Source organism: Manis pentadactyla, chromosome 8 (genome assembly GCF_030020395.1).
Source record: "Manis pentadactyla isolate mManPen7 chromosome 8, mManPen7.hap1, whole genome shotgun sequence".
Classification (NCBI taxonomy): domain Eukaryota; kingdom Metazoa; phylum Chordata; class Mammalia; order Pholidota; family Manidae; genus Manis; species Manis pentadactyla.
In genome coordinates this window covers 114905521-114923978 of record NC_080026.1, presented here as the reverse complement: position 1 = coordinate 114923978, position 18458 = coordinate 114905521, and the positions used below count along the sequence as shown (strand labels likewise).

Sequence of the window (18458 nt, the reverse complement as noted above, 5' to 3'; positions counted from 1 at the left end):
AGAGGTAAGGAAGAAATTAATTAAAGCTAGGGTAGCAGCAAATAGCAGCAGTGCAGGCAGCAGAGCACAAGGACGAGCAGAGGGGGAAAAAGGAAGCTCATTGCATTCCTGCTCAGCATAGGGCAGATCCCTTGCCAACTTCTGAAGCCAGGGTCACCTGGCATCTGGTGTCTGCTTGAATCTTCCGGGTGTGGGTACTAAGCCCCTACCACCCAAGGATTTGGGGGAGCCATAGAGCACTGGATGGAGTGAGATTAAGTTCTGAGAACTTCCCAAAGGCAAAGAAAGTAGATTTGGGGGCAGGCTACCAAAGAGCATGATCTTACAGCTGCAGTCCTATCTGAGTAACCCACGTGACAGTGAGATAGGGAGGCAGCAGGGAGTAACTCTGCCCAGTTAGAGTATAGTGTGGACCCTGAAAAAAGACAAAGTCTTGCTGAGGCTTCAGAAATGTAGAGGAAGAACAGGGTGCTTGAGATTGAAACAATGTAACAATGTACACCCCATCGGGACCCAGTGATATGGAAAAGCTTGCTGGCAATAGTCACAGTAGGCCCATTAGTTTACATTAGGGCATCCGGGTAACCTTTACAGAGATAGGATAAAACATAACTAGCATTCTGCTAAACCTATAGAAAACTAACAGCTCCCACTGTAACAAGCATAAAACCCTAGACACTGAGACCCCAAGCGGCAGCCTTGCCCCTCCCTGCACCTGTGGGGAGTTCCAAACTTTCTCTTATCCTGAATAAAACTCTCTGTAAATCTCCTACCTTGCTCATTCATGAAGTTCATTCTTCAACTCTGTGAACAAGAACCCCAGTATCAACAGGAACTTGCAAGCCCATATCAGAGATCCCTGCAGCCCTTCCATCCTTGTCTGAAATAGAACAGAGAGAGTAAAGACTTGTGCTTAAGTCTAGAAAACTGAATGAAATAGCAAAATAACAAAGATGCTTACCATTGGAAGAGTGAAGAGACAAAATGCAGTAAGTTGAGCAGCAAGAAGTCTTCATTTAAGGCAAAGTACAGACTTGAAGACAGGGCAGTGTGGGCAACCTCAGAGAGAAGGCGCACTTAAGGGCTTAGGGTTCTGTCTTTTAAGGCTCTCAAGAATGGGGCAAAGGGCCAGGGGGAAGCATAGGTTTGACATGTAGTCTCATGATGTCTGTCTCCCGTAAGAGACATTATGTCACCATCCATAGTAAGTCCTCTAGATATTCTGTAAGATAAAGTTAACACAAGGAATTTCTTGCTCCTGTTGTTCCCAAGACAGTGGTTACCCTCAAGCAGTGGGCATATACCATTTAGGACTACTTGCCCTGACGTAAGACAGGGTTAGTTATTGGTTGATTATCATATAGAAAGCTTACCTGTCAAGTCCCAGGTTTTTAAAATGGAATCTAAGCCTTAAAATGGAGTCTCTCCTTTTCTTCCTTTTCATCATAGGCAGGAAAAATTAATCCTGACGCTTGTCTCATTTCCCTGCCCTACCTCACATAGACATTTTGGTTGTCCCATCTGGAGAAGTGCTCCTGGCACCCCCGAACCCCTCTTCCAACCCCAAATGCCAGTAGTGCTGGGCTTGAAAACCCTGCTTTGCTTTGCTTCCCTTGTTAGGACCATGAAATAGGCTCCTAAAAGATCTTCCTATTTCTATTCTCCCCACTCGCCTACCCAATTGATAACCCTCTTGCAGCCAGAATGATCTTTTATAAACATAGATCTGATCATATCATTCTTCCCCTTAAAACCATTTAATGTCTTTCCATGGCTTTTAGGGTAAAGGCCAGAATTCTCAGCCTAACCTTTACCTGGCCCTTGGCTGCTTCTCCAGGCCCATCATCTCCCACTGCTCCAATCACACCGCTTTTCCCAGTTCATCCAATCTGTTGTTCTGCCTTAATACCTTTACAAAAACTCTCAGCCCATTTCCCCCTTCCCCCTTGCTGTGCCTCCAGCAATCACTCCTCTTCCTTCTGAGCACGTGTGCAGACAGACCATCTGTCACTGCCCATCCAATTAGGTGAGGACCCTAACAAAAGCGCTCATGATATCAATTGCCTTTTCTACTTACTTCAGTCTATAAATTCTATATTTGTATAATGAAGTGGGTGTCTATTCTCCTCCCTGTAACTAGTTTCTAAGTTCCAAGAAGAAAGGAATTTTATCTGTTTTGTTCGTTATTTGTTCTAAGTGACTAGCACAAGGCATGGGAGGTACTCAGTAAATATTTGTGAATGGAATGAAGGCAAGCAGGTGGCTAAACAGCCAGAAGAGACCTAAAGAAGGAAAGAGGACTGGAAGGGAGGAGTAACCGCTGCGGACCCGAGCCGGGATCCGGCGTTCGCTGCCCGCGGTCGGGCTGAGAGACACCTGGCCGATGGCGCAAAGGCCGGGAGCGAGATGAGTCCGTCTACGCAACCAGCCGCTCAGCCCTGTCCGTGAGGTCGGCGTCCACCGCCCTGCGACTGACTGCGGTCTCGAGGAAACCCTTTCTTCCGACCTGCATCCCCTTCCTGCCTTCTTCCTCCTACCATTCTTTAGATCTGCTCTTCCGGAAACTTCGACGTCTTCTCCTTCAACCCCGACGCCTTCCTACGAGCTCCTTCCCTGTGTGATCTCTTTGCTCCACCCGCTCATCCCTTATCCGACGACCACATGCCCGGCAGTCTACCCCCGCCCTGTTTCTGCGACCCCACCCCTAGCTCGCTGACCCAGTAGTGCTTTCCTCCACTTTTCATTTCTGCCTCCTCTTTCTGGCTCAGTGTTCCCTTCAGTGACTTGCTGCCCCCCGACCTTTCATACATATCCCCAGCCCATGCTTGTCCCACAGTCTTCCCCCACAGGGCCATCAATTCCTGCCTTCTAACTCCTATCCACTAATTTTGGATTTACTTGCATTTATAGTGGCCTTTGGAAAGCATAAAGTGCAGCACAGATAAAAGGGGGTATTTCCTTACACATTCTAGACTGTTACATGCACTCTGTTCCATACAGCATCGTCCTTCTGTCCTGGCTGTATACACTCAATTTCTTGAAGTTTCTCACCAAACGGGTGTCCGTCTCTTGCCCTCTCCACCATTTTTGAGCATAGCTTTAATATTTAAAAGTAGAATCTCCCTTCATCTCAGATTCTCATTCCTTGTAGAATACACCCACAACACACTCCTTATTTAAAAGTATGTTCCTCTTGTGTTCTAACTTTTCCATTCATGTTGACTTAATTCCTTTTATTTCTGCATTTATCTGTATTTTTAGATCTAAAATATAGCTACACATGCTTCATCTCTGCAAAGATGCAGTTTTCTACCCAACTCACAACCACGAAGCAGGGCTGCCCTATTCAAAGTTGTTTTTTAAAGTTTATTTTTAAAATCAAAACAAATGATGAAAGAAAAGCCTAGGATATAACCGTTTTCTATTAGGATCAAGCTCTTCTTTCACTCTGTTGTTCTCCCTTTTTCTTTTCCAAGTATACAAGACCCCACAATGCTTTCTGAGACTTTCTCAAGTTTGTTCAGAGGATTTGCTTCACTGAAAAAGTTCTCTGAAGGTGGCTCTTGAGACTTATGGAACTTTAGATCTACTTTTAAATTTCTGTAGTGCCTGGACTAAAACTGTCTCACAGCCAATATGTGTTCTTTTATGTTTTTTCTTTTTCATCTTAGAGATTGTTTTGGGCAGAGAGGGGGTGGAAACCAGATAGATGTGTTTCAGAGAACTTGATGACCTTTTGTTTGCTTTGTTAAAAAAAATAAAAAGTATTTGAAATGTATTGATGGTGAACTATCTTTTCCCAAAGATGGGTGCAAGGATTCCCTAAGCAGAATGTTCATTTTGTCAACAACAGCACCATTTGCTATCCTTGTGGGAATTTCATAATATTTATTAATATTGAAACCAAGAAAAAGACTGTCCTTCAGCGTATGAATGGAGTTGTGGGCGTCGTGGCAACTAATCCTCCTTATGAAGTTGTGGCTTTTTCTGACCGGAAGCTAAAACCTATCTTCTATATATGCAACTTCCCTGGTTTGACCAGAAGGACCAAATTAAAAGGTATCCTGCAAGCCCCTTCCTCTGCCATAACTGAAAGATTTTGTTATAAGATGTGACCAGATCTAGTTCTTATCAATGAGGGGTTTTGGGGGAAGGGTTTTGTAATATACATTTTTAAAGAAGGAATCAGGCTGATCATGGCTGATTTAATCACCTGGGCTACAGCCTTGCTACTCAAAGTGTGGTCTGCTTACCTTCAACATGGCATCACCTAGGATGGTACACATACAGAAACTGTCCCATCCCAGACCCAGTGAATCAGAATCTGCATTTTAACAAGATTCTCCAGGTAATTCATATGCACATGAAACTTGAGAAGCACTGGATCAGAAGACTATCACAGCACTTAAAGCAGTTTGAGAACCTTTTTCAGAACATTTTTTTCTTTCCTGTTGATTTATTGAAAATCTTGGTGAATTGATACTGTGTAACTTCTAAAGATAAGTCTCCGAGCCTCAATTTCCTTATCTGTGAATGGGATAATAGTAGTATCTACTGTTAAGTCTGTGTTGATTATAAGTGAAATTGTATGGATATATGTATATACATACAATTTCATTTATGTAATGTGTCAATCAATGTTACCTATTGCTTAAATTATTGCTGAATCCTTATAGAAACAGCTGACCCAGACCGGACAGCTGCATATCTACTGGAGTCTTCATCTGATTCCCTCACTTAACACATTAGGGCAGAAAGCTCCAGGGAGCTTGAGGCTGGTCCTAGTTATGTAGCCTTACAGGTCAAATACGTGTTTGGGTCAAGCCAGGGAATTCCACTATAATTAATAACATCTTATTTGTGGAGAATTAAGTTTTCCTCATTATTCAGACTACACTAAGTAAATTCAGCAAATAACAAAGTTTAGTGTTATATTATGCTCAGTTAAAGTGAGAAGAGTAAAAAAAAAAACAGAAACAGAACCATTAAAAATAAACAGAACTTGCAATAAAGATACTAACGTAAAAAAAGACAGATGTAGAGAAGTCAAAGCTCGTACCTGTCTGTGGAAGCACACTGAAGAACAGCAGAGAGGAAGACCAGAGCCCCACACAGGCAGGCAGAAGCACACACCTCCTTGTCTTAGCATCCTCATAATGCACATTTTAAATACAGTGTTGCTAAGACTTAAAGTCATGTTTCATTTCTTCAACCACAGGTACAAACGAGAGTAGAACTTTGTATAGTTCTTCCAAGAACTGGAAGATATTAAGTAAAGTGCCAGATATCGCCTAAGGTACAGAGATATGGAAGTAAGCTAAAATGATTACAACTCCCCAACTATTTAAAGTTGTTTGAATAACTTTTCTAATTACAGAGTTTCATAAGTTTATGGAATATTTTATGGTTCTTAGGTCATTTCAACTCACACTGGGACATACACACTGCAGTATGCTCAGTCCTGCATGAAAGTCTCCAGACAGTGACCTAATGGTCTTAATTTACTCTTAATATTTTTTAAAAGCAGATCTTAACTTTGCTCCTAGTTTTCTATTCCTAGTCTTAAAAATCAGCCCCAGGAGATCACTTTTTCCAAGAGCTAAATGCCTTTGAATTATGTGAAAATCTTTAGATAAAGGAAATAAACTCTGGTCTGGGCTTAAACTTAATCTGAGCATGATAATTAAATCCTTGTAATGGATTTTGTATTTCAGGCAATGTTCTTCTGGACTACACTTTGCTTTCATTCAGTTACTGTGGCACCTACCTGGCTAGTTACTCCTCTCTTCCAGAATTTGAACTGGCCCTCTGGTAAGTTGCAGCATCCTGCAGATATTCTTTCACTGAGTTAACATTTTAACCTTGTCCTTCTGGGTGTTATCAAAGGATGAAGACATGAAAAGTCTGTAACAAAGAAAAATGGAAGGAATCAAAGCCCTAATCATAAGGTTTAATATAGTTGCTACTTTCAGGCATAAAGTTTGGCAGGGCAAAAGCTATATGAGACTTAAATTGCTTACTGTCCTCCTCTTTTTATTAATATGTTGTATTTCCTTTGTCAGGTAAAGAATACATTAATAGATACATAAAAGTTTCATCTTCAAATAAATAGTAACTGAGTTGTTTGCATATTTTCCACTAATGTTGAAATTAAGGTAGTCTCTATATAGAGCTCAATTTGAAGTAATTGTTTTTAGACACATCGAAACAATTATATGTCCAGAGAGTGGAACATTCTACCACATTTGGCAGCTGCATAGGAAATACCTGTGGGCAAGTATTGTGTCTTTGCTGGATCATTTCATGTGACCAACTTCAAAGCTGCACTTACCCTTCCATCCATAATATAAACTTCTTCAGGCAGAAATATGTCTTTTAAGAAGTACAAAATGTTCCAGCAATAATTGAGGGTACACCTTACATACCAACATTTCTCATACAAAACTGTAATAATCTAGATTCAGAGAGCCACATTTAGTTTATGCAGTTTCTTCTTCTAAAAAGTTTTATTCAGGTACAACTAATATTAATAAACTGCTCATATATAAATTATGCAATTTAGTAAATTTTGACTTGTGTATACACCCCTGAAACCATCACCATAATCAAAATAATAAATATATCCATCACCCCAAGAATTTCCCTGTGCCCCTCACTGGCCTTCCTTATTGGCCCTTGCCACACATGCCCCTCCCCCACTGATGCCATTCCCCCACCCCCAGCCCCCAGATAACCACTGGTGTGCTTTCTGATGTCCTCTGCATTAGTTTAGTTTGCATTTTCTAGAATTTCATATACAGGGAGTCACACATTATATACTCTTTTTTTGTCTATCTTTCATGTGGCGGCATTATTTGGAAATTCTCTTATGTTGCTGTGTGTATCAGTAGTTCATCCCATTCCATTCCCTGGTATGGATATACCACAGCTTGTTTATCCACTCACCTGTTGGTAGATATATTATTAGTTTGCTAGGACTGCTGTTAACAAAGTACCACAAACTTAGCGCCTTAAACAACAGAAATATACTGTCTCAGTTCTGGAGGCCGGAAGTCTGAGATCAAGGTGTCAGCAGGATTGGTTCCTTCCGGGTTATGAGGGAGAATCTATTCCAGGCCTTGCTCCTTGGCTTGGAAATAGTTTTTAGAGACATTAAACATGTCTTCATCAACACGTCTTCATGTTCACATGACGTTCTCGTGCACGGGTATCGGTCTCTGTATTTCCCCCTTTTATAAGGATACTAGACGTACTGAGTAAGGCCACACTAAATGACCTCATTTAATTTAGGAAAGACTCTACTTCCAAATAAGGTCACATTTTGAGATGTTGACGATTAGGGCATCAACATATTAATTTGCCTGTGGGCAAGTAAATGGGGAGGATACACAATTCAACTCATAGAAGTACTTATGAGTAGGAATCAGCCTCTGAAGAGCAGAAAGAAGATGATTCCAAGCAGAGAAAGGCATTTGCAAAGGCCATGAGGTCAGAGAAAATATGGCAATTTTGAAGATTTAATTAAGAGGTCATAAATGGAACAAGTGCTTGGCCATGAGAGGCAAGCCTGAAGGGACAGTCTGAGGCCCGCTCATGAGCAACCTTGTAAATGAATAACCATGTAGTTTTATCATCCAAATCAGGATACTTGTGGAAGTGACAAGGGCTGTTATTAATTAATACAGAAGGATACTTTCCCTATCTACGAGCCATGCTAATGAGCACATCCTTTATCCTAAGGGCGATATTAAAGGGTTTTAAGTAGGAATGTGACATGCTCAGATCTGTGGGTAGGAAGACCCCTAGCCATACCGTGAAGGTATACTGGAGGGGATTAGTGAGAACATGAATTAGAAGGCTGTGGTGGTCCAGGTGAGAGATGATAGCAGCACAGACTAGGGCTGTGGGAGTAGGGATGGAGGGCAGTGGGGATCCTGGGAGTGTTGAGGAGGCAGCACCATGGCACTTGATTACTTGGCTGTATGTTGGGTGTGGTGCTGAGGGAGAGGAACAGTCAAGGGTCATACCCAGAGTTGTGATGGGCAACCTGGGGACATTATGGTGCTATTTAGAAAGATATCCCAGAGGGAAGTTGGGAGAGGCAGTCAGGGAAGATGAGTCGAGACAAGCTGAGTTGAAGGTGCCTGTGACAATAAACAGATGTGATCACCCTACAGAAGTGGCTTAAACAAGACAAAAGTTTCTTTCATGTGCCTAAGTCTGGGTATGAGCAGCCCATGGCTGGTATGGTGTTCCCTGGTGTCAGGGACCAGTCACCCATTATCTTGTTGCTCTCCCACGCTTAATGTGTTGCCCTCGTCTCTAGTTTAAAGTGGCCACTGCCCAAGTAGTTTTGGGAGCCAGCGGGAAGGGAAAGGGATAAGGGAAAGGGCACAAACCTTTCTTGGAATGCATAGCCTGGAAGTTGCACACATCACTGCCACATGGTTCCCACTGGCCAGCTTAGAAGCAGGCCTTGTTGAGCTACAAGGCTGGCTGGGAAACATGGCCCTCACCATGGGTGACCATGTGGCTGGCTAAAAACCAGGGGTTCTGTGACTTGGAGGGAGAAATGGAGGATAAATGTTGAGGGCCACACTAGCCTCTGCCACAGATATCCAGGGCTGGAGCTCAGCAGAGAGGGCTGGAGACAAACATTTGGGAGTTGTTAAATCAGACTGGTAATCAAAGTGCTAAAAGTGGTTAAGAACATCTAAAGGGTGGAACCAAGAGGAAAACAAATAAAAGGGACTGAAAGAGGACAGGGAACCTAATATGAGATTCAGGAGGAGCAGTTGTGGATGGAAAATGGACACTAGGCACGAGGGTTCCAGAATATGGCTGTGTTCTGTGAAAGCAGAGCCTGAGGCAGCAACTCGGGAACCCCACGTTTAGTTGGGGTTCCCCAGGAAGGAGGAAAGGAGGAGAGCTCAACATAATGAGGGCTCGTTATTTTGCTGGCCACCACTTAGCACCAATTGACGGCTTCATCTCCCAGGTGGTCTTCTGAGAGGCTGTATGAACTACGTGAACGGGGACAGTCCTCAGACAGTGGGCTGGGAAGGGCAGAGGAAGAGGTAAGAATTTACCAGTTCCTGCTGTCCCACCAGTCAGAAGTTCACTGCACAGGGTGGTAACTGCTGCATTTTCAGGTTTAGTGAGACCTTCTGTGTGTCATGCCCAGGGGCCATGCCACTAGGCATATGGAGCAGGCATGAGGGGAGGCACATGTACCCACGTGAAGTCAGTCGGAGCCTACCCAGTTGGACAGCCCCTGAGTCAGCGAGGCAGAACAGGCTCCAGAAACTGTGGAAGCTGAGAGGTTTGAGATGTCCTGTAAGAGGTGTGTGCCAGCGAGGCATTCCAAGAGTCATTCCAGAGGCAGTAGTGGTGAGCTGCATCAGATCCCACAGACGTGAAGTCAGACAAGGACCGAGAAGAGCCTGCTGGAATTAGAATGAAGCCAGATACTGCATTTGGAGAGGCTGTGTCAGTGGAATGGTGGTGGGTCCTGGGACAGGAAGAGATAGGGAGCAAGGAAGAGGAGGCAGCGAGCTTAGGACAACCCCGTCAAGAAATTAGGCTCGAGGGAAAGGGAGAAAGACATGGAAGGGTAAATTTGAAGGAGGCTTTTTTACAGTTGGTACAGATGAGCACTCAAGTGTTGACAGGAAGGAGTCAGGAAAGAGTCTAAAGATGCACAAGTGAAGGAATAACGGATGAACTAATGCTCCTAAGAAGGTGAGACCCAGCGCCCAGAGCACAGGCAGTGCGAGTGGCCTTAGGTAGGACATGCCTTCCACTGTGGTGGGAAAGGACAAGGAAAGAATGATACAGGGCCTCACAGGTTGTTATGCTTGGTAGCAGAAATTTGGGGAATCATCAGCTGACGGCCTCTATCTTCTTCATGGGACCCAAGGCCATTTAGTGGGAGTAAGAAGGAAGTGGAGGAGTTAGAGGCTTTGGGAAAATGGGCAATATTGAAAATGGCTGCTTTTGAGAATGGGAGAAAGAACTGACCAGAGAAGCAGCAGGACCAGAGGTCGTACTGAGGGTCCAGTGGAGTGATAACCGTGAATGTATAATGTCACTAACACGTGGTCCTGTGTTCTTTGTTCCTCTCTCTCCAGCAGCCTGGGCTCCCAGTGGTATGTCTCCAGGGCTGATGGGTTTTACCAGGCATCTGAGGCAGAAAGTCAAAAGATTCCGGGAATCAGCAACGCTGGTTGCTGGCTGATAAGATGGACAGGACACTTGTGATGGGGATGCAAGGACAGGAGAGCCAGAAGGGAGCTGAAAGACAGGGCAAGCTCAGTAAGCAGCAGTGCCAGGTTCTTAGTCACAACTCTGAATGGAGTGCTGGTTCCTTGCATGAGGGGGCAGCTCACATTTATTTTTTCCTCCCATTTCATTTAGCAAAAGATCTTGCCTGTGGAAGGAGTTCAGGATATTCTCTTCAATGGGTAAATGAATGAATCCATGTTAAAGTACTAATACTGTGATTTAAAGTCAGGAAATGATCAGTTGGTATCAATGTGTATAGTACACCTAGATCCACACAGAGTATTCGTATTTAGTAATTAGAGATTTAGACACCCACAATTGTTTCTCAGCAAATGCGATGATACATTCCACTTTCTAGATGTGGATGGATTAAATCCACATTTAATAAAGAGGATAAAATAGTGTTAGTAGCATATGATAGAGTGTTATTTTTAAAACACTCAGTTATTTTGCTTTTTTAGAAGGGTATACTATAATTATTTATAAATTTGATATTAATATGGAGTAAATAAATTGCATCATAAGTTAAGTCTCAATCTATGTAAATTATTTTCAAATAATTAAGTAAATGTCCTCAAGATATGAAATTCAAATGAATTATTTTTCACCAAATGCAATTTTCCTCTAAGGAACTGGGAATCAAGTGTTATTTTGTGCAAGAAGTCACAACCTGGTGTAGATATCAGCCAGATGACTTTTAACCCCATGAACTGGCACCAGCTGTGCTTGTCAAGTCCAAGTACAGTTACTGTGTGGACCATTGAAAGAAGTAACCAGGATCATTATCTCAAATCCAAGTAAGAGACTTCGTTACACACAACAGAGTTGTGGTCTTCATTTGCATTCATGTGATGTGACTGGATGCCGTGTGTGTGTGTGTGTGTGTGTGTGTGTGTGTGTGTGTGTGTGTGTGTGTGTGAGAGATACGTGATAGATCCTCTCCTGTGATGCTGGGCAGAGGCAGCCAGCTGCAGCTCCCGACCAGCCAGGTGATCCCACAGGTAAACGACCCATACAATTACAACCATTCCGTACCTGTACAGCCATTCTGTTTTCACTTTCAGTACAGTGAAATATTAAATACTTTATTGTAAAATAGGTGTTGTGTGAGGTAAGTCTGCCCAACTAAGTCCAATGTAAACGTTCTGAGCACCTTTAAGGTGGGCCAGGCTAAGCTATGATGTTTGGTAGGTTGTGTATTAAATGCATTTTTGACTTACAGTGTTTTCAGTTTATGATGGGTTTATCAGGAGGTAACCCCATTGTAAGTTGAGGAATATCTGTATATATATTTTACTCAGTGTTTTCAAACTTGCATTAATTGTCAACATTTAATATTTGGTAAGATTTCTCATAAATATCCAGATTACGATATTCTCTTGAAATTATGGAACCAAAATTCTCATGTCAATAGACCCTCTTGACTCGAACTGAGTGCCACCTACCACCTTTAGGAGGGAAGACACTTTCCTGTTTGCCACAGTCCTCACCTGGCCACACACATCACTTGCCTGACCTGTCAGTGCTCAAATTTACATTTCCTGCTTTCGATATTCACTTTGAACATTTCTGAAAATCTCTGTGTACTTAATGTATAACTGCATTACTCATCCTTTGGTGATCTAATATATAGTTTAAAATGTACTCTTTGGCTTTTATCTGTCTTTTTTCGTAAATTATAACACTTTCGTACCTTGCTTACCACCCATAAGCAGCAATTACATCAGTGACTGGTTTCTGTTAATCTGATTATTCTGATGTCTCTTATTTCTACAGGTTGGTAAAACTACCTATGGAAGATGGAACATTTTTTAATGAAACAGATGTAATTTTCCCCCAGTCATTGCCCAAGGATCTTATCCATGGACCTGTGCTCCCACTGTCAGCCATGGCCGGGCTAGTAGGCGAAGAAGCAGAAACTTTCGGGGTAATCACCCGTCGCCTCTCCCAGTTTGCTTACAGTTCTCATAGTCATCCTATGAGACATGCAGGATAGACAGGATCATCTTGGTTTAGCCCTGGACACCACAGAGAGGAAGGCTCTGGAGATTTGAGTTTGGACCTGGGCGGATGATGGCGCTGACAGCAGAAACAGGGAGCCCAGATGTGATACCCGTTTTGGACACACTGAATTTGTTGGGAAGGCCTGGTGGGAACTGGCCAAGCGGACCTAGCACTGGGGAGAAGGCAGGGCTGGAGACGCAGAGGTCAGAGTCATTCCCACGGACAGGCTGATGAGAGGGCTGGGGAGGGGACCTGTTTCGACGGAGAGGAGAGAAAGGGCATCAGGGAAGAGAGCCGGAGAGGAAACTGACTGCCAAGAGCTGGGAGGAAGAAGACGAGCCTGAGGAGGAGCAGTCACAGAAGCAGGAGCAGGTCTGGAGAGAAGAAAAAGACCATGGAAAATACGGCCTTGAAGAAAGTTTCAAAGAGAATTTGTCAACTCTCATTCATTCGTCCAGCGTATTTTTCAGGCTCCTCCTATGCAGCAGGCACTGTTTTAGGCACTGTGGTCACGTGGTGACCAGCCAGGCATAATCCCTACGCCTTGGAGCTTCACTCTATCAGGGAGACAGAGCAACACTACCACCACCACCAAGAGTAAAAAGATCCATTAAATCATTGCAAAATGCGATGGTTATAACCTGATAACTGGGGAGGGCAGGAGGTGGAGGTGAGGATGAGGTTAATATATGGTCAATGGGGAGATGACACCTATGCTACAGGCAGGGTAAAGAACGTTCAGGCAGAGGGAACTGCATGTGCAAGAGCCCTGGGGGAAGAAAAGAACTCTTATGTTTGAGAAGCTGAAAAAAGACCCATGTGGCTGCAGCAAGTAAATGAGGGGACGTGCAGAGCAGGCTGGATCAGAGAATAGCACATTCAGGGCCTTTGCGATGAACCTAAGGAGTTTGATTTAGCTAAGCTCCAAACTGCAGTATACTAATGTTTGTGTTTGAGCTCTAAAACACCAATAATGGAAGTAGAGGCTCCCAAATATCTTTGACCACTGCAGAGAAGGAAGCTATAGATACTAAAAATAAATCAGTGTGGTAAATTAGTTGATTAAAAAATCTCTGGCAAGCAAGAGAATAGGTGGTATGCTCTTAGTATTTCCTCTAAAGGATGACAACTATTCACTTTTAAAATTACAGAATATGCCTAATTCCTTCTAATAGCACAGGTCTTAGCCTTGAAATTCAGCCACAGAGCGGCAGCCAAGTAAAAAATAGATCAGTCATCAAGGTTTACAACTTGAAAAAAAAGTTTCTATGTTTATTATTTGATGCCTAGGAACCCACATTTCCAACTATTGCAGGTCTTTTTTCCTGCAGTAAATTTCTGTAGGAGTCCTCATCTTTCACATTTTGCACCAACATGATCAACTCTGCATAAAATATTTAAAATTCAGGCATTTGTCCTTGTCATTTGAAAAATGCTATGAAATTCCTGCTTTAAATAAGTGGAGTTATCTTTTTTTTTAATGCTCATAATAAACAGGCGTCTTTATTTCCTAGGACTTTCGCACTTAGGGTATTTTAAACTTTTTCTGAAAACAGAAATTTAACGTTAAAGTTTGACATCTCTAAATCATATGTGGAATATTAATGAAGTGACATAATTTAAATCTACATTAGAAATTAATTTTCCCAGTACTTTTTCATGGGATGGGTAAATAAGGTGAGAAAAATGACTAAAATGTTGATTAATGTCTGAACAATGAGTGAAATCATAACCAAAAACAGATCTCAATGTCTCAACTCTATTCCTGCAAATGACAGTTCTCATGACCTGGGTAAAATGGCAAAGAAATCAGTAATGACTTGATCTATGTAAGAGTCTTAAAAAATGTCAAGCTGTGGACTTTTACAAAATTACAAATATTAAATACTCCCATTCTCTCTCTTGTAGCTAACACTAGAAAGGTGCATTATAGGCCTTTAAATAGGCCTGCATCACACTATACAACTAATTTAAGGCCTTAGAAATGGTATCCAGTAATAGCATGGGGGAATCAAAGACAGATGTTATCTGAGCAGAAACTGGATCGAAGATAATGAATTTAATCTCAAGTGTCCACTTTTCTTTTTCTATCTACCTTTTTTTTTTTTTCAAACAGTTGCTAAATAGGAATTCCTTTTATAAACTCAGGTATTCTGAGACATATTCAGATGCTTACAATTTTTGCAGCAATATTAAGTTAGACTTAGATTTTTCATTTTTGGTGTTCAACTGATCAAAATGTTTGATTTATGATTCCAGAGGACTGAACAAGGAGGTGGTGTTACCAACAAATATTTTTAAACACTATTGAAATCTTTTAAAGTTCTCAGAATTAAAAACAGTTTGTTTATATAATCCATAATATCACATTCATTTTTAAATTGCACAGAACATGTTTATTGATGAAGGGAAATAATAGAACAGGTTTCTTTTAAAGTAAGAAAAGCCACACACAATACTACTTTAACGTACTAAGGCCAGAAAATTCCAAGTTTTAATCCTCACCTTCTGCTGCACACACACACACATTCACTGGTGGTGTAAGAACCATATACATGTGCTTTTTAAGCATTTTTTTTAGCCCATTGCCATGCCAGGTAAGAGTATGTCTTTTTGTGATTTATAGTATAAGACTAGATGGCATCAAGACAACTCAAGAAACTTTTAAATAATGGTATATAATTAAATAATGGCATTTAGAGGGTAACTCTTTTCCCTTAGAGTCAAATCTCAGACACACAAATGTCATCAATCAACAGCACTTTAATCCTCTTGGGTGGTCTCACCCTTTACCCACTGGGTGATGAAACTGTTACTCATGTATTTATTTTCTGACCATCCAAGTCTGTGAGGGCATGAAATAGACCAATCACACACCTCAAGTCAATGTGTCCTCCTAAAAGCTTATCATGATGAGTACTCCTATGTAATGCTCCTGTGGGATTTCTGCCTTAGTCATATTTCAAGGTCCATCCCAAATGATAATTCTCTTTCTCCACACTTCCTGTAGTCCACGGAGAACCAATTGCTTTCTCATCAGTGCTCACATAATATTTAAACACCCTTCTACTAAAACTTACTATGCTTCCCGATTCTGATATTTGTTGATACTATTTCTTCCCTCAATAGGTAAAATAATTACTTTGGCAAAGCCACACCTGTTCTGTGCTAACAGAAAGGGGGATGGCCCCTCCCTTCCTGGACATGAGGCTGCAGAGGGCATAACATTGAAGTATAACTGTTTAATAAGGCAGAGATCAATGAACTATGACCTGTTTTTGTATGGTCCCAAGCTAAGAATGGTTTTTACACTTTTTAAAGGGTTGTAAAAAAAAAAAAAGGGGGGGGATATGTGACAGAGACCTATGTGGTTCACAAAGCCTAAAATATTCACCATCTGGTCCTCTATAGGAAAATTTTGCCTCAAGTCCTTAGTCCATGTTATGTTTAGACTCCAGAGCCAACTTTTATTCTAGGTACCTCTCATAGATTTTGTACACTTCTTTTTGAGTTTTCCATGGAATTAAAGTTACATAGGATGTTTCATGAACCTCACTAGGGAGGCCACCAGAATCAGGCAAGGGATCCTCTTCTCATCCCCAGTGAAAGCTAACTAAGCAGAGGATGTAGGCCAGCCTCTCAGTAACCACTCAAGGAAAACCACATCCATGCCCTCTGAGGAACCAGGAGGGAGATGTGGATGCAGGTCTTCCTCCAAAAGGGCGATTTTAGCTAGACAATGGCTTTCTTAGAGATGCCAAAAAAGTCCACCAAAAAAGAGTACAGAAGTTATTACTCAAAACTTTCACAAAAATCTGTGACATTTGAACTCTTGTTCTAGAATGCCTCATTTTTTCCTGGTGATTTAAAATGTAGCGAGAGAAATGGAGCCAGGAAGTTCACTTAACTGTTGGCAAATGACAGGACCAGTGACTGTATATAGGTCCGTATGCATTTGTTCCTTTTTGGAAACTGTTTTGATGGGTATTATTTATCTGGCTCTTAAACCATGACTGTTGTCTTAACACAAGGTTTCTAATCCTTCCCTGAAGCCTAAAGATGATGTATATCCGTTGCTCCACCCGACTATGCATTGCTGGACTCCCAACAAGTGACCTTTACATTGGCTGTGAAGAGGGTCACCTTCTGATGACTAATGGAGATACCTTGAAGGTGACAGTGCTTAGTAAAACAGAAGATGGACCACCAATGGGTGAGAAACGGCTTTGCTTCGTATCCCCTTAAGTGCAACTACTTCTGGTGTTGGTTTTGCACTCAAAGATGGATGTTTTGTTCTCTGTTTTTCTCTTTCTTGGAGACAACTTTGATTCTTCATTCTCCTTTATCTGCTCATTAAGTTACCAGGTTCTGTGGGTATTCCTTGCAGCTATCTGATGTTTATTCAGTGTTCTATGCTCTAGGCATTCTGCTACCATTCTATTTGCATATTTCATATAATCCTCAAGACAACTTTATAGGAGATACATTTTTATCTCCATGATACAGATGAAGAATGGAAGTACTGTGAGGTTCTGAAACATGCCCATAGTCACATAAGTAGTAAACTGTGGAGCTGACACCTGGACCCAAGCAATAAGACTTCAGAGTCCAAGTTCTTGGCTACTACGCTGTATCCTTTCCCATACATATGCCTGTTCTGTTTAATAAGCTGATTATGCCTATTCCTGCTCTCCAACCCTTCAACTCCTTTTCTCACAGTGACCTTCTCTTTTAAGACTATCCACCATCTTTTTACATTTGCCATCAAATTACCCTTTACATTGCTTGGTGAGAATTTTTAAGAAAATCTGATCTATTCTGCTTAGATCTGGTGTCCATTCCTGGTCCCATCTGCTGTGGCCAGGGTTGTGGTGGGTCACAGGAGCCAATGTCCACCCAATAGGGGCTAGGTGGAGGTCCTTTGAGAAGGGAGCCTCACTAGGGCAATCTCCCCAAACCTGTGCAATGCACTCTCAATTCCATTTCCTGTTTTTATTTCACGCTTTGATTTCCACAGCAACCTTAGGACCCATTGCACTGGCCTTCAGCTCAGCTGACCCAAACCAGGCATGTCATCCCTGCCAAACTGCCCTCTTGAAGACTGCAACTCAAGGACAGCTCTGCATGATTTCAAGCCCTCTCTAATCTGATCCTACCTGCTCCATTAGTATTATTTCCTACCATTCTCCAGTATGAATGTTTGTGCAGCCAGTCATTGCTACCCATCATTTCAGACATCCCTCCAAGCTCATTCCCTCACTTTATTCTCTGAATCCTCAGGTTCCCTACTCCAATCCCGGCTCCTGCTGCAGTGCCCCTCATTTGCTCCCTCTCCTATTTTCTGACTCTCACTTCACTGATAAACCTGAGGCCGTTAGGTTCAACTGACCTGCCCAGCCCCTCTTGTCCCTTTGTCATCACCTGTGCTGTCTGCTTTGGTTCGCTCCAATCTTGCATCCATCCACAATGCCATCCCACAGCTGGCTAGAAAGTAAGCCTCGTTGCTGGCCTACCTTTCCAGTTTCAGCTCCTCCCATGTGGGCCTTTTACAAGTTCTCATCATTCCTGTGCTCGCTCCAAATTCTCCCTGCCTACATCTGCCGCTCCCTTTGTCTAGGTAGCTACCTGTCTCTAGGCAGCTCTAGGATGCTTTTCTCCACCTTCTCTATCTGGTGAAACTGTCATCTGTGGAGCCTTGCCTGTCCTCACCCCAACCTTCAGGCAAAATTAGCTGCCTCTGTCTGGGGTCCTGTCATGCTCGTTCCTTTGTCAGAGTCTCGCCCTGGGCTATTACAATGCTCCGTGTGCACGTCTGTCTTTCTCATCTGTCACCAACTCTTTCAAGTCAGGAACTGTTTTACTCATCCTTTGGCTCCAAAGCTGAATCCCAGAGATTGCTACAGAGTAACTCAGCACCTATATGTGTTCATAAAATGAATTATAAAACAATATTTCTCATTTCTAAACTACTCTCCCACTCATAGAATGTTATGTACAATTTAGGACTTGCTCATGTGCAGTTTTATATTGTTCACTATTTCCTTCCTGTATACCGTTTCTAATCATTTTCGTGATATATTATACATGCTTTCAAATTAATATTTACCTAGCCTCTACAATGTGTAAGGCACTAAACAAGGTGCCTCAGAATTGCCATGGATGACAAACAC

The 18458-nt window shown here is 42.3% G+C and overlaps 1 long non-coding RNA gene across 1 annotated transcript; it reads left to right on the top strand.

The window, feature by feature from the left end:
- Positions 1–4021: 4021 nt before the first annotated feature.
- LOC130684505 (uncharacterized) lies at positions 4022–12659 on the top strand. Its single transcript, XR_008998782.1, has 4 exons — positions 4022–4059; positions 5715–5811; positions 10914–11081; positions 12061–12659. It is a non-coding gene; the product is annotated as an uncharacterized LOC130684505 (long non-coding RNA).
- Positions 12660–18458: the final 5799 nt, after the last annotated feature.